Source organism: Mus pahari, chromosome 1 (assembly GCF_900095145.1).
Source record: "Mus pahari chromosome 1, PAHARI_EIJ_v1.1, whole genome shotgun sequence".
Lineage (NCBI taxonomy): Eukaryota > Metazoa > Chordata > Mammalia > Rodentia > Muridae > Mus > Mus pahari.
In genome coordinates this window covers 99997260-100013406 of record NC_034590.1, presented here as the reverse complement: position 1 = coordinate 100013406, position 16147 = coordinate 99997260, and the positions used below count along the sequence as shown (strand labels likewise).

The 16147-nt window shown below is 44.2% G+C and overlaps 1 protein-coding gene across 1 annotated transcript in view; it reads right to left on the bottom strand.

Moving 5' to 3' along the window:
- Positions 1-11358, bottom strand: part of Tacc2 (transforming acidic coiled-coil containing protein 2) — a 208097-nt gene extending 196739 nt beyond the window's left edge. Inside the window, exon 1 of the mRNA XM_029535953.1 lies at positions 11258-11358. The gene's annotated coding sequence lies outside the window, so the exon portion shown is untranslated. The remainder of the gene's footprint in view (positions 1-11257) is intronic.
- Between the last annotated feature and the right edge of the window lie 4789 nt (positions 11359-16147).

Sequence of the window (16147 nt, the reverse complement as noted above, 5' to 3'; positions counted from 1 at the left end):
CCTCAGATTCAATTTCCAGCACCCACACAGCCATTCACACCCATCTCTAACTCCAGTTCCAGGAAATGTGACACCCTTGTCTGACCTTCCCAGAACCTGGCACACAAGGGGTACATAGATATTACATATAGACAAAACACCCATGCACATCATTTTTAAAAAAATAACTAGAAATCTAATTATTACATAATCTCAAGGGTAAATAACTGAAAAGCCTGCAATGGGCTGAGAAGTTCCTGAAGGGAGCTTGAGTTGACTGATAACGCCCATGGAAGCTGCTAATCAGGAATTCCACAGACTAAACTCACTGATACCCTCCATGTCCCGACTTCAAGGGAGCTGACCTTCTGGGATGGACTCTTCTGTCCCCAAACTTCCTCCTTTTCTGTCTGATAGCAATTCAAGACCCCACGTGTCAGGAGAGCACAGTCTCTTTTGTGCAGAGACACTGTGGGCCTTTAGTTATTATGATGAAAGAATAATTCTGCCTCAGGGGACACCTGTCTGCTTCCTATCATTCCCATGTCACTCCATCCACTCCAACGTTACTCCATCCATCCAATCTAACCTAATCTAAATGTCTAAGTCAACAGAGAAGTTTGGTAAGTACTGTTTGGGTCAACTATACAACCCCCACCCCACCCCCGGCAGTACAGTTGCCTGTTTTTATATTAGCTTTCCTGGTAGAGGGAAATAATAGAGGCACCCCAGCCCCCTGACTCTAAAACTCCTTCCCTGTATGAGGAAAAGAAGTGACACACACACAAAGCAAGCCTCTCTGTCTTCAGGGAATGGAAAGAGAAGGGAAAGCACGTGTGGTGGTTTGAATCGGTTTGGCCCTCATAGACTTATGCGTGGCCCATGGGGTAGTAGCACTATTAAGAGGTGTGGCCTTGTTGGAGTAGGTATGGCCTTGTTGGAGGATGTGTGTATCACTGTCGGGGTAGACTTTCAGGTCTCCTCCTATGCTAAAGCTTCACCCAGTGTGAAAGAGCTTCCTGGCTGCCTGCAGGAAACATTCTTCTCCTGGCTGCCTTCTGATCAAGATCTAAACTCTTAGTTCCTCCAGCTCGAAGTCAGCCTGCATGATTCCGTGCTTCCCACCTTGATGATAATGGACTGAACCTCTGAACCTGTAAACCAGCCCCAGTTACATCTTGTCCTTTATAAGAGTGCCTTGGACATGGGGTCTGCTCCCAGCAGTAAAATCCAAACGAAGACAGCACTCTGCAGAACAACTGTGAATAGAGTGTGGTCAGAAAACCCCAGCACATGTTGTCAATTTTTGTCTTCCACACTCCTATGAATGTTTATAATCATCAGGCTGACTTATATCCCAAGAAAGTTGTAGGGAAGCAGAAGCAGGTAATAATGGAGCCTAGGCTGAACTAGAATTCATGTCCGATCCTTTAAAATGGCCAGAGGAGGATTTAGAGGGAGGGGTTTCAAAACATAGGGGACATACAGGGACAGGTGGACGTTAAAGGCAGTCCTCAAAATTCATGGACTCTGGGGGAGGAAAAAAAGCAGACACAGAAGCACCCCATGTATTGAAAAGAACATTTGGAGTTCTCCCAAAAGGAAAACCAACCAACCAACCAAAAACAAAACAAAACAAAACAAAACAAAAACAAAAAACACAGAGTCAAAGGCCTAGGAAGCTTTCTTGGCATCTGATTACAGAACCCATGGTCTCTCAGGTGGAGTCAGAGCCAGGACTGACAGCCAGGAATCCAGAGATGGCTCAGCCTGGAAAAGATGCACAAAACTGCCAATAGATCCATGCAGAGTCAATGAAAAGAAAGCCAGGAGACAATTCTTCACATACATCTTTTAAACAACAAAAACAAAAACAAACAAAAACCTCTGTACACACTAAATCCAGCCATGAAGTAGGAAGAAACTTAAGCCAGCACTCTCAAACATTTGAATATATGCAAAGTACCTTGGATAAGAAACTTAACAGTGCAAATAGAAATGAACAAAGCTATACTAGAAAAAACATCAAAGATCAAAAACATACAGTTAACTGTGACGGAACAAGGCTCAGAAAAAAACATACAGTTAACTGTGACAGAACAAGGCTCAGAAATGTTGAGAGAGAATAAGGAAAGGAAGGAAGGAACCGTGACTAGGCAGGATCAAAGAGAATTGATTAAATGCAGGAAAGGAATAGAGAAAAAGACAAAGCTATTCTGGAAATAAATAGATCACAAGACACCAGAGGAGGAATAAATCCAAATCTAAGTTTGATAAAGGTAATTGAAGAATGTGAGGAAATGAAGAAAATGAAGGATTACACAGAAGTAAATAAAAAGGGTAAGGGAGAAAGACAGTGAGTTGGACAAACAAAGGAGGAGGAATTTAGGTAAAACCTGTATATCTGAGAGGAAAGCAAACAATAGGCTGTTTTATATATATGTGTATGTGTGTGTGTGTGTGTGTATGTGTGTGTATGTGTGTGTGTGTGTATGTATGTATGGGTTAAGGGCTCTAACAGAGGCCATGAAGGAACACTACTTACTGGCTTGCTCCACATTGTTATGTCACAAAGTCAGCCCAGAATGGCAGTGCTGATGGCAATGTTTTAGAGCAATGGCTTCAATATCTGAGCTGGGTTTTGCTGGAAAAAAGAAGACTAAATCGTTTCTCTGAAGCCCTTAAAGGCTGGCTGAATGTTCTAGCTAAAACTGTCAGTACCTCATCTGACTGAAAGTCTCCCCACATGAACCTCCTGGCGCTTCAGGTTTTTGAGCACCCTCCCTCTGCCATATACCCATATAAACCCCAGCAAGCTTTTGCAGCTGCTGCCCAAGGCAGCCTGGCAAGCATGTTTGTTTGTTTGTTTTTAAACAAACTGCTTTGTATCCAAGGAGTGTCTTTGTTGGTTGGTTTCTTGCCAAACCTACTGACATTTGGTACTGAAACCTGGAAGGGACACCTGGATGCCCCTTTAGGACCACAAGACCTTTAACTTAGCCAAAACTGCCAACTTGGCTTTCCTGTGGAATAAATCATTTACCTCTGCTGGCCTCTGTCACCCACCATATCTGACTCCAAATTTTAGAGTCTGTGTCTTCAGCTGTTTCTCTCTTCCACCCACTCTACCCACTTGTGTCTCCTCATTTATTCAGATAAGGACCCTTTCAAAGCGGCCTGCTTCCTCCTCCTCCTCCTCCCCTTTAGTGGAGCCTGCTACAAAAGTTGTGCTAGTAAGCTAGGCAGCCTCCTTGTGCCCTTTTGGGTGCCCCATCTCATGGAAGAGGAGGACACCCCTCCACTGATCCTGGGTATCATGTCTTGATACCTTGGGTTTGTCCTCAGATGGAGGCTGTCTTGCAGCACTTTCCCCTCCCCCTCCCTGTGCCACCACCATTCTACACCACGGGACTCTTCCCTCGGGCAAGAATCTTACAACCCCTTTTCTAAGATTCTCCCGTCCCCACCTTGCTCTTGGAAATCCTTTACTTCACCCTTTTTAGGATGTCTCCGCTCCACCTTCTCTGTGTCTCACTGCCTCCTGGAGCTTTCTCTGTCTCTCTTGCTGGAATCTGAACTAAAGAAGCAGGGCACTAATTAGACTCATTGGCTCCTCACCTGCCTTCTCTCATCTCTTTCTTTCCTTAGACTCACACTCCGTTAAGCTGCATTGTCTTGCTACAGATAGCTTGCTCTCAGTCCAAACCACATAAATTAGTCTCAGTGGCCAGAAGATGGCAAACTCAGTTCCTAAACTCTCAAAGATTGTGACAACTTCTGACACCTCACAAGCAAATGGTCCCCAAGCCCCTTAATTCTAAATACTCTCTGTTCTCAAAAATGTCTTATCTCTAAGTCTTCTTTGCTCTCTGCTCCCTCTGATCATTGGGTTCAGTTTTTCAGAAATTCAAATGTGTTTCAGGTATGGATAATATAGAAATATTGACACATACTCTACTATTCTATTAAAAGCTAGCACTGGAGATGAGATTGACATGCCTGGTCTGGACCCAAGTGTTTTTATTTAAAAGTTTTCTCCAAAGCCTTTGTCCTGGGTATCAGGCTGCCCACCTGACTCTGTGACAGGGAGAAGAACAATGTCAAACATTCCAAAAAAGACACTATGTGCTTGAGAACAGCTAAGGAGAAAACTATTCCAATAGAGGTAACAAGTGACAAAGTAATATTTCAATTGTTTAGCTCTCTGAATGCCACCTCCTTTTCCTTGATTTTGTTTGCTATCAACCTTGGTTGAAATGTAAACTTTCTTTATCTTAGGTTCTATAGGAATAATGACACTGTTTTTTTTTAAAAAAAATCCCTAAAATCTCTAACATAAAAGGTTATCTTGAAACTTGTAACAACTGGCTGGTAGTTAAAAATCTATGTATAGATCCAAGGGTGGGGTGGGATGGAGGGGCAGAGGCAGGCGGATCTCTGTGAGCTTGAGGCCAGCCTGGTCTATAGGGTGAGTTCCAGGACAGTGAAGGCTACACAGAGAACCCCTGTCTTGAAAAACAAAACAAAACAAAAAATAAAACAAAAAAACAAAAGAAAAAAGAAAAACAAAAGAAAAACCAAAATTATGTATAGGTAATCTTAATTTGATATACCATACTAAAATAGATTTGCTATAGCACACAATGTATATAACTTAGATTCAACTCTTGCTTATGAAAATAGAACTTAATAGCAACATATGTTTCATAAATAAGGTTTATGAATTCCTGGGGCTATTAAGGTCTACCTAAGCTAATAGAAACTGACTTAAACGTGTACGTCTAACTACTCTGTCTTTGCTAAATTTGTTAAGCTTTAGCTTTTTGGAAAAAACTGCATAGCAGAAGAAACTGTAATATTTTGTATGGGTATACTATAAAGGATCAGAAACCTGAGGTTCCAGTCTCTCCATGGACTTTATTTATGGTTTAAAGTTTATTCTGATACTAAAAAATCTTCAAAAGTATAACTTAACAGGGATAAAATTATGAAATCCTTCTCTTATAAAGGCTACTAATCTGTTATAAAGTGTTAAAAGGTAACTAAGATGTGTAAGTTACTCCATCACCTTACAAGTGGTCACACTCTTTAATGTGCTCAGAATTATGTTTGTAGTCATGCCAAGTCCAAATGTAATTCATTTTCAGGGATGAACTTTAGTCTTCTGTATATCTTGTCAAAGTCAAGACTAGGGCAAATAAGTAAAAATAAAGTCTGTTTATTATAAAATAATATTCAAAGTCAGGTATTTTTAAGAAAGAACTTAAGAGGCTAGACAATGGGCCTCAACCTCCTTTGGAAAGATCTGCTGAGTGTAGCATTTGAGTGTTTGCTGAAAGGGAAGAGCAGGAAAAGGCCCGAAGGCCTCCTGTGTCAGACAGATACCAGCCTCTGGGTACCTCTGCTGGGGCACCAGCAGACTCCCCTCCGAACCTGCTGCAGATTTGCCAGCACTGATCACTGGACAAAGAACTGCCTTTCACCTCATCTGCTGTCAGGACCTTGCCCAAACTTGGACAGGCAAGGATACTAGAGGGTTGACTGCCCCCTTTTGCCACACTAATGTAAGTCAGTCCCCCAAGCTCCTCTTCTGCAGACAAATCTTGCACTGCTCTAGGACCTCAATCCCCAAGAACACCATCATGTGGGTGCTGAGAATCAAACCCAGGTCCTCTAGAAAAGCATCCAGTGTTCTTAATGGTTGAGCCATGTCTCCATCCCCCTACCCTCCTTTAAGACAAGGTCTCACTGTGTAGCTTTGGCTGTCTTGGAACTCACAAGGTAGATCAGATTGGCCTTGAGTCTGAACAATCCTCCTGCCTCTGTTTGCTTAGTGTTTTGGTTACAGGTATACATCACCAAGCCTGACATTATCTGAATTTTCCAAAGTGAATTTCTCTGTTGTACTTGAGACAGGAGAACCATGGCCTCCAATGAACTCTTAAGTTTAAGTGTTGTTTCCCAAGCTCCAGCTCAGCCCTCCTCCCATCTATGTGAGTTTGGGACAGTGTATCTAACCATGACCCACTCCAGAACTTGGGCCTATGGACTGTTCTTTCCATGTGTGAACACATCTTCTAAGGATATCTCTTTGATTTCCCTTGTGCTTTTATGTGTCTGACAGAAGACAATCATAACCTGTGGGCATGTATCGTCTCTTCCTCGACTGCTTCTTTCCAGTTGGTATCTGTAGACCTAGATACCAAAATCAGCTGAATTGCTTTATGCTAAATGAAAAGATGCTTACAAAAATTAGAAAATCCTGGGTCAGTGAAGCAGGCAAGAGCTGAGGAAGGAGAGGTGTTCCTGACAAATGTTTGTTGTGGATTGGTTCTAATACTACTTGTGTTAATTCAGCTCCCAAAATTACATGGGAACCCACACATCTGTGTGTAAGACACTGCGGGTCCCAGGTCCTAGTTGCCTGGTAAATAAAAATTGCCAGCGGCACAGAACCCCAAATACAGGAGCCGATGGCTAGGCAGGGAGACAGAGGCGGGACTTCAGGATTCTCAGGCAAGTGACTGAGGAAGGGGAATTGCCATTGATGGGAGATGAAGGAGGTCCAGGCCTGAGAAATGTAGGACAGAGAGACAGGGAGACAAAGAGACTGCCAACATGTAAGAGTTGGGGATTGAGGCTCAGGAGGGTTGCAGGCCTGGGTCTGTGATAGCAAAGATGGGATATAGATTTTAGTAAGTAATAACTGAGGAGTATTGTGGGGGAGGTGCTAGCAATGTGGAAGTTTGGTATGGCCCAGCCATTGAGCCATTAAGGCATATTAAATAGAAGGCCGTGTGTGTGTGTGTGTGTGTGTGTGTGTGTGTGTGTCTGTCTGTCTGTCTGTCTGTCTGTCTTTCATTTGAGAATCCAGAGTATTGAGGCAGTATCAAAGGGCATGCATTGTCACCTCTGGTGAGTAGAGATTAATCAGCTACAGCAGCAGTTCGTCATGAATGTCCCCAAAGCAAACACATCATCACCAGGCACTATGCAGAGGACTAGGACACATGACACCATGATCTTATGACAGATCAAAATTCAAGGCGTAGTCATTTCTTCTGTTTGCTATGAAATATGACACACACTATCACAGTCAATCCTGTATCACACCACATTATCCATCTCAGCAGAAGCATATTTAGGAATTGTTTTCTATTTTGGTTTTGGTTTTTTGAGACAGGGTTTCTCTGTATAGCCCTGGCTGTTCTGGAACTCACTCTGTAGACCAGGTTGGCCTCGAACTCAGAGATCTGCCTGCCTCTGCCTCCCAAGTGTTGGGATTAAAGGTGTGTGCCACCACTGCCCGGCAGGAATTGTTTTCCTGAATGACCAAAAGTTAAGCTAGAGCTATATTTTTGTTATTCTTGTTGTCATTTTGTGTTTGAAACAGGGTATTATGGAGCACATCTGGCCTCCAAATAACACTTCATACCTCTGGCTCCAGAGTGCTGGGGCCGTGTGCATGTGGCACCATGCTCAGCCAGAACCACATTTTCTTTTTCAAGTTCACAGGTTCATTTATAAAATTATGTCCCCTTGAAATGAGAAACTGTGTTGCACTTAGCAGTCTGCTTTCCCAGACTCTCGCCCTGTTCAAGCTCCTGGTGCTCCATTTGCTTTTCATACACAAGCCTCCACCCTTACTCCTCAAATCCCTTCCATCTCCTCCGTTTTCCTCTCCTTCACTTGGGCAAGATCCCCATCAGAGCCAATGCAGAAGCAAGCTACTTCTGTCCAGCAAGTAGAGTTCTCAGAGACAATGGCGGCAGGGATCTTTTTAAATGGCCCAAGTCCTGTCTGATACACCTGCATAGCAACCGGATGCAAATCTGGAAACCCAGGATCATAGTTACAGCAAAACTAGCTGAGAAGTTTTCCTCTGAACCTAGCTATACAGGAAGAAGGTGAGGGGAACTGAGAGGGTCCTACCAGACCTGAGCACAGAACCCCCAAAACAAAGAACAGGGGGCTGAATTGAAAGCAGCAACAAAACCTAGGAATGCTATGTTGCTTGGTTTTTGTTTTCTTTTGTTTTTCTCATTTGCTTTTTGAGATACCAGAGTACACAGGATAAGTTTTGCGGCTTGATTTTGGAAGTGTGAAGGTGGCTACTTTGGGAAAGGGCAGTCTTTAGGTGAACCGGGATTTTTTTTTTTTTTTTTTGAATGCCTTGAAGACCAAGGCACAGGTTCTGTCACTCACTCTCGAGCTTTGTACAGATGCATTAGCTTGCCTGCTGAACACCCATCTCTGTGTGGCTCTTGTTGCTGGGTTTAATCTCTTCACGATTCTTTGGCACCAGTTCTGGCACAGAGCTCTGCCGGTGCCGTTCCCTGACTTGAGTGCTGAGAGAATTTCCCCTTTTTAGGTCACAAACTCGGAGCCTTCACACATCACAGCCTCTCTCCACAGTGTCAATTTTAAACACCCACATTAATAACATTCACAGAACACTGGCAAGTGCAGTGATCTTGACTCTCCTGGTGTACACAGGCGTCTTGCTGGATTAAAACAGGGACAAATCTGCTTCTGTGGGCTAGGGGTATCAAAACACCACTGTCAAACACGGATGAATTAACCCAGGGCTAAGAGTCCCAATGGACTGTCAGAGACCTACAAAAGATGCCACTGACAAGCTTGTACTTGGCTTTCAACTCTACTGCCATGAACCACACACTTGAACAGCCACATCCAGAGGCTTGTTTTTGTACTTTACTCTGAAAACCCACTCAACACCCTTTCCACCTGTTACCTCCCTAACTCTTTCCGCAACTTTTGACTGACTGAGTAGCTTTGGGCAGCTACACATACCCACCTCTGGATATTTATACTATTGGTACCAGGACTAGAGTCTGGCTCAAAATGGATCAATCAGATATTCTCTCTGTATAACTGATAAGAGCCCTGAAAGTGAGCCAAAAGAGTCCCCTCACGGTAAAGGGTAAAGATCTGTGACGGAGAACCCTCCCCTATACTTACTGAAATTAAGGAGGGCAGGACAAGGAACCCAGCTGAGAATAGTCTCCCTAAGAGCTAAAGGGAGCCATCACTCGTTGGGAAAGCTGCTTCAGGCTGCTCTCTAGCCACACAACAAATTCTCCCGACCTTATCCCAGCTCCCCTCTTAGTACCTGCATAGCCCTGGCCGCTTCTGGCTCTACCTTCCTCTTCCATCCTCTTCTCCTCAAGCCTTTACTTAAGGGGCTGCTCAGTCCTGCTCTTCTCGTGTTCTTCCCACCCTCCCAAGAATGCTGTCTCCTGAGAACCGGGACCCAATTGTCTAGCTCAGTCTGTTCCTTGGAGAGTCCACTGGCTCTCTCGGACATCTCATTTCTCTTAACTTCTCTCTCTCTACTGGGCATCTCTATTTAATGACTGCAGCGGACTAATCTATTCAAAAGTAAATTCCCCATCTTTCCCCCTAAGCAGGTCCCTGTTTTTTTGCCTTTCCATTTCTATTTAGAAGACCCATTCTTACAGTCACGTGGCCTGAGACCATCATAACTCTAAACCTCATGGTGATGGTCTCCTTCATATCAACCTCATCCAGTAGAACAGGAGCTCTGTGTGGGTGGAGCTTATGTCTGTGTGGAACATAACCACAGCATTTCCAGTTAAGAATATGAAAGAATGGAGCCAGGCGTAGTGGCACACACCTTTAATCCCAGCACTTGGGAGGCAGAAGCAGGCGGATTTCTGAGTTCGAGGTCAGTCTGGTCTACAGAGTGAGCTCCAGGACAGCCAGGGCTACACAGAGAAACCCTGTCTCGAAAAACCAAAAAAAAAAAAAAAAAAAAAAAAAAAGAATATGAAAGAATGGTACCCTTGAGTGTTGCTATGTGGAAAGAAGGGATGGATGTCTGGCTACTGCTCCTCCATTGATTAATTTCTCTTACTTTTTCATATACAACCAGTTCCCAAACTCTTCTTCAAATTCCACCCATCGTCTCCTTTCTTCTCCTCTCCTTCACTTAGGCAATATCCCTATCAAGTACTCCAACAAGCTACTTCTGTCCAGCAAATAGAGTTCTCAGAGACAATGGTGGCAGGGATCTTTTTAAATGGCCCAAGTCCTGTCTGATACGCCTGCATAGCAACCGGATGCAAATCTGGAAACCCAGGATCATAGTTACAGCAAAACTAGCTGAGAAGTTTTCCTCTGAACCTAGCTATACAGGAAGAAGGTGAGAGAAGCCAACGGGGCTCTTGCCAGACCTGAGCACAGAACCCCCAAAACAAAGGACAGTGGGCTGATTTGAAAGCAAGCAGCAACTAAACCTAGAAGTGTTATGTTGCTTTTGAGGGGTGAGGTGGGGAGGGGACCCAGTCTTAGGTAGCTTAGGCTGTCCTTGAAACCTATGTAAATGGAGAGTATGATCTTGAACCTGACTCTCCTGACTCCAGTGCGTTATACATCTTACCCACCACTCCTGGGTTATGCAATATTGGCCAGGTGCTGGGGATTGAAGCAAAGACTCGATGTGTGCTAGGAGATACTCTTTCAGCTGAACCACACCCTGTCCGAGTTCAGCCCTCCGTGCAAATGTAGACTCTGGTATTCCATGATAGATGATAGGTGAAGGAATCTGGGTAAGTAATTTGCGTCTCACTGCCCTTATGGTTTGGGGGACATGGTAAAAACATTACATAGTCATACACACGCACACACACACACACACACACACACACACCCCTACACCTTTGAGTAACAGAACTGATTTTGCCCAATTCCAGCTTTGACCTGATGATTCAACTGTAAGTGATACCAAGTTAAACTCAGAAATGCAGCCTTGTGGAAACCAGATGGCAGCTCATGGATTTGGCAGGGACAACATCAACAAAAGGTCTGAAAAGCTACTAATGAAGGTTGACAGCAGTATATTCTCAGCTACCCCAAGGCCAACAGCAAGATGGATTTTAAAATAACGGTCCCCCTCTGTCTTAGGGGCTCTCAAGAGGTTATCCTGCACAACCACCAACACTTGGAAAGGACAGAACCTCAGAGCCCACGAGAAATCCCTTATTTTATAAACGGAGGGACCATGGTCCAGATCCATGGGTTTGTATTCTACCCTAAGTAACCAGTAATGTATTAGAAAGAAAAAAGAAAGGCAGTTCATTTGGTGTAAGGGGCTGTGTGGGAGGAGGGGAAGCACAGATGTGCTTTGAATTTCACTTTATAAGGAGAAAATTGTGAAACCCTCTACCCTCAGTAGCCAAACCAGGTTACCAGCATGCATCAAAGGAATGAAGCCATCAGTCCGAGATTCACTTACCCAATGTCCTCGTAGTGTGGAGAGAAGTAAGGGGTAAGAGGCCTCTCTCTGAGGTCACATCGAAGCACTGTCCTCTGGCTGTGGTCTGCCTTCCACAGGATCACATGGAATTGTTCTATAAATGTGTACTGGCTTAAGGTTGGGAACACTGGCTTGGGAGGCAGCGGTGTGTAGGCAATCTGACCCAGGCCAGGCGGCAGCTTTCCAGAAGGCTCTTGCAGCCTGGGAGGGGAGTGGAGAGTGAGAGGGATGACGAGGAGCAGGGAGCTTGCAGGTGCTGCCAGCTGCCTCCTCTCTGTTTCCCTCCAAGTTCACCTCTGATAGTTAATGTCTCTGGCCACAGGCTGCAGCTGAGTCCACCTGGGTACCACACTGAGGGAGACAGCGCCTTTGCAAAACAAAGCAACCTTAAAAAAAAAAAAAAAACAATGAAAAAAACATGCAAGGACATGAGAAGTGTTTCTGGTAAATCAGACAGGTCCTTGTCAGCTTCAACTGACCTTAAAAATATCAGGTGGTCCTTTCTGAATTGCCAGTAGTCTTCCTTGAGAAAAGAATGAGGGGCTATTACCAGTGCATCAGTTCTGAACCAGATGCCTGTAATTCCACCAGTCCTTAATGGAGTGAAGGTGTGACCAGGCAACGGCAAACTTGAAAAGGAGATGGAGATCTCACTGGGCCAACACTGAAAATTCTCCAATTCCTAAGTAACACGTGTAAGGAGCAGAGAAGTGTCTAGAACATGCTGCCACATGCTGTCACATGCTGTCACATGCTGTCACTGGCGCAAAAGAAAGGAGAGCCGGGCTGGCCTTGCTCTTAGGTGATTCTTTTGCCTCAGCCTACCACCCCCAGATGCTAAGGAAAAAAAAAAAAAAGAGTTTGTAGTAACTGGCTCCTCCCCCTTCTCTGGAATCCCATAAAAGGAGGCTCCAAACATTAACCTGGGCTGCTATACCCTCTCAGGGAGGCTGCTAGGTTAGAGTGTATTTCTGACCTGTAGTCACCCTCTGGTTTTGAATAGTTTCTTTGCTACTCTGCCTTTATTTCAGTTCCCAGATCCTGGAAGCACATGGTCCAGACAGTGACCAGCAGTGACAGATCCTGATTTATAAAGGAGCTCATGGCCATCTTTTGTCCACTACAACTCCTAAATATTTACAGAAAATAAAAACAAAACAAACAAAACAAAAACCTAAGCAGATCACTTGTCCAAAGGGGTCCAGGACATACCACAGTGACAAAAGGATCATTTTGAGCTGCAGAGATCTGAGACTCAGCAAGTTCAGAGGGGAGTGTTTACTGACCTCCCACTGTATGCCTGAAAGCAGGCCCTCCAAGGAACAAATTCATCTGTTTTCAATTCTCTCTACCAGGCTTCCATCAACAAGGGGAGATTGACTCTTAGCACAAGGAGTAGAGATCTGTCAGCACTACACCCAGACAGTACCACATCCAGATGGACAGACAGGCCAGGACTAACTCTTATCTCTTAGAGATCTCCTTAAGGTCCTTTTAATTTTATTTTATTTTTTCAAAGACAGAGTTCGGCTGGAATAACTACTTTCTAACTAATAAAAAAAAGGGGGGGGGGCTGGAGAGATGGCTCAGTGGTTATGAGCTCTGATTGTTCTTCCAGAGGTCCTGAGTTCAATCCCCAGCAACCATGGTGGCTCACAACCATCTGTAATGAGTTCCAATGCCCTCTTCTGGTTTGTCTGAAGACAACTACAGTATACTCATATGTATTAAATACATACATACATATATTTTAAAAACCTAAAACTCTGTCCCATAAAGGGATCAAAAGATGAAAGCGTTTGTTTAAACCAAAGCAAACCAAACCAATCTAAGCAAGCAAGCAAACCGACAAGACTCTCCTTACGAAGTCCTGGCTGGCCTAGAATTCAGAGACCCACCCACCTCTGCCCCATGGGTGCTGGGATTAAAGGTGTACCACCACATCTAACAATTAAAGGACACTTTTTAAGTTGTTTAGTTTCCTTGGAGACAGGGCCTTTTTTTGTCTTAGGCTGGCCTAGAACCCATTTGTAACCATATCCTTGAATTTATGATCCTCCTGCCTCTACCTCCTCAGCACTGGGCTTGCAGGTGTGGACCGTCACATCTGGTTTTATGCAGTGCTGGGGTCAGAAGTCAGGACTTCCTGCTCGGTAAGCACTCTACCAATTTAGTCATATGTCTGATCCAGCACATATGGTTGGGGGGTCATCACAATATGAGGGCCTGTATCAAGGGGTCATAGCTTTAGGACAGTTGAGACCCACTGCTCTAAGCAATGTCCTAGGAGGAGGCCTCCTTTAAGCTCTTTATAAAAATTCATTTTCAATTAAACATTCTATTTATAGTCAACTCAACAACCAAATTAAAGGGTAAAAATAAAGAAAAATTTCTTTTAACTTATTTATTTGGTCTTTTCAAGACAGGGATTCTCTATTGTGTAGCCCTAGCTGTCCTAGGTGTCCTAGGAATGTAGAGCAGGCTGCATAGACTCACAGAGATCCATCTGCCTCTTCCTCCTGAGTGCTGGCATTAGGGGCAAACACCGCTATTGCTCACACAAAGGCATTTCTCTTGACTCTTAAAACTGTTGGGATCCAGGAATCACCTCACGAACCACAGAAACGCCGATCTCAGTCAGACAGGGACAGTTTATTGAGCATATGCCTCAGGACTTGTCGACCAGGGCCGTGGTCCAGATTCAGGAACTGAACCATGACCCTGAGTTAAGATCCTACAAGGTTTTTAAGCCCAAATCCACAAACATCTGTGCCAAGTTACTTCACCGATCAGGATCTAGGGTTATGGGATTTCCTTGGGAATATGTCTTTGTTGTACACTTATTCTGCTCCCATTGGTTGGGTTACTCAAGTAACCCAAGTGGCAGGGGACTTGCCTTGTCTAACATTCATTCATGTCTTAGCTTGTCTACCGGGATAGGTAGCCTGGCCCTGCTCCCTTTCCTCCTGTGTCAGCAGCTGCCCTACAGACCTGCTTTCTGGTCTGTGTTCAGGTCTGCTTCTGGCAACACCTGCCTCTTGTGCTTGGGTTTAGAAGGGGGCTCCTCAACCCAACACAGGCATAGGACAGGACTTTGGCGCTAGATCACTGTGCCACTGGATGCTATTTGAATTGTCCTTGGTACAAGGTAACAATACAATGCTAAATGCTTTCACAGTGGTGGCTTAAGTGGTACTATGGGGAGGAGATAGGTTCACTGGGATGTATCAAGTGATATATATATATATATATATATATATATATATATATATATATATATATATGTCACAAGACTACTGCCAAGCTTGATTAACACTTTGAAAAAAAATAGCAAGAGCTGAATGATTCATCAGCAACTGGGAAGAAGGATGAGAAGCGAAGATCCTTGCATAGTAGGGATTGCTACAAACAGGAGGGTTGGGTAAACAAGGAACTACACTGATGATAACAGAAACCAGACTTCTCACTGCTGAGGAGGAATTTATAAATATAAAACCAGAATGTATCAGTCAGGGCTCTCTAGAGACACAGAACCAACACTACTTACATAGATACGAATGAGGAGTTTTACTATCTGCCTGGCCTCACGCAGTCAGGGAAGCCAAGAAACCCCTCGACCAACATGTGGTCTGGAGAGTGAGTGTGGCCTGTGTCCGAGAGCTGATGAAGCAGGGCTGCTGCTGGTGTGCCTCCTAGTCCAAGGTCCAGGGCATGAGAATGGGTGGTAAGGAAGACAGGGCAGTACTGATCTACAGCGTAGAACTAGGAGTCCAGTGTCTGAGGGCAGAAATAGATGTCCTTGCTCAAGGAGAAAGACAGAAGGTTCTCTTTGTCTCTGACCTTTTCTTTGTCTCTTTGTCTTTTCTTCCATTTGATTAGACCCTCATGAGTCGGATGGTGCCCAGCCAGGTTTCTGAGGACAGAGCTTCTCTAGGAATCTGAAAACCACCCTAGACTCACCTACAAATAACATTTTTGCCAGCGTTCTGGGCATCCCTTATCAAAGTTATCTTGTAAATAAATGGCATAAACTCATCATCACAGAGTGGAGAAAAGGCTCCTGGACTGCGACATCGGACTCAGAGACACTGCTATAAGCTTGTGTTTTATTTGTTAAAGAGAACTGCTATGTGTGCGTATTTGCTATGTGTGCGTATTTGCTATGTGTGCACATGTGTGCCTGGTGATGCTACATGCATCACATATGTGCAGGAGTCCAAAGAGGGTGTTGGATCTTCTAGAACTGTTGTTCTAGACAGCTGGGAGCCACTATGTGGATACTGAGGACTGATGCCAGGTCCTCTGTAAGAGCAGTAAGTGCTCTTAACTGCTGAACCATTTCTTCTCAGTAGTCTATATTAATATAGAGAATAGTATTTCATGAATCACATTCACCCCTTCTTTCTCACACACTCTTCTGTGATTTCAATGCAAATTAGTGTTTTAAATTAACCCAGCAATATAAAATATGAAGAGATGAATTTATATATGTGTAAGGGTGTCTATGCATACCTTTGTAGTTCTTTTTTCTTTGGAGGTTCTAGAAGCAATGATATCTCAGTAGCAATGAGCTCACCAGGCTTTGGATCTTGGTTTCAAAATCCTCTCAGCCTTTGTGAGGTAGTTAGATTCAGGAGGATCAGGAACTGAACATTATCTTCAGCTACAGGGTCAGTTTGAGGCCAGCCTGGGTTACATGAAATCCTATGTGAGAGGGAGGGATGGAAGAAGGGGAAGGAGAAGTGTGTGTGTGTGTGTGTGTGTGTGTGTGTGTGTGTGTGTGGTGGTGGTGTTAGATTACCTCAGGATTCCTAAGGTGACATAAAAACTGGTATATGGCGGTGGTAGCACACATCTTTAATCCCAGCA